This window comes from Palaemon carinicauda, chromosome 19 (assembly GCF_036898095.1).
Source record: "Palaemon carinicauda isolate YSFRI2023 chromosome 19, ASM3689809v2, whole genome shotgun sequence".
Taxonomy (NCBI): Eukaryota; Metazoa; Arthropoda; class Malacostraca; order Decapoda; family Palaemonidae; genus Palaemon; species Palaemon carinicauda.
In genome coordinates this window covers 125,997,898-125,998,513 of record NC_090743.1, presented here as the reverse complement: position 1 = coordinate 125,998,513, position 616 = coordinate 125,997,898, and the positions used below count along the sequence as shown (strand labels likewise).

The 616-nt window shown below is 37.2% G+C and overlaps 1 protein-coding gene across 1 annotated transcript in view; it reads left to right on the top strand.

The window, feature by feature from the left end:
- Positions 1–334: 334 nt before the first annotated feature.
- Hsc70-4 (Heat shock protein 70 cognate 4) overlaps positions 335–616 on the top strand; it is a 5,219-nt gene continuing 4,937 nt past the window's right edge. The window contains exon 1 of the mRNA XM_068393914.1: positions 335–485. The gene's annotated coding sequence lies outside the window, so the exon portion shown is untranslated. The remainder of the gene's footprint in view (positions 486–616) is intronic.

The window sequence follows — 616 nt, the reverse complement described above, 5'->3', positions numbered from 1 at the left end:
TCTTCTTGAAGGTTCTTTAGAACCGGCATTTAGAAGTTAAAAATACTGCCTGAGTGACTTTTCTTCTAGAGTGCTAGTTCGCACCACCTGTGCCAAAATTGGATGCCTATGTTGGCTTACTTAGGTATATTTTAAGTTATATGAGGTATATTAATGCATATTCGTGCTATATTATAACTATATAACTTACAAAAAATTAATTAAAGACAAAATTCAAGTTTTAACGAAAAGAATGGACTGACAATTAAAGGTTTCCCTTTCCAACATGGCCTCACCATAAGACCTGCGTTTAGAGCCGCTCCAGAGGTCAGTCTCTACTACTACTGTCGCTATTTCTATATAGGCAGGTCAGTGAGCGTCACCAAGACACTCAATTTGAAGCAGTGAAACCGACCACTTCTAGTTTAGCTTGTTAGTTCTTCTTCCACTTAAGTCGCCGAAATAATTTTCTGTTTTATTCTACCACATCTCGTGGCCAAAAGGAGGTGAGAGGACTCCGGGTGTTTGTGACACTACATTCAAATTTTATAATGCATGCACACACTTATGTCTACAAGTTATAGGCCTACACTTAAATGTGTTTGAATATGAATAAACACAAACATATCTATACTGC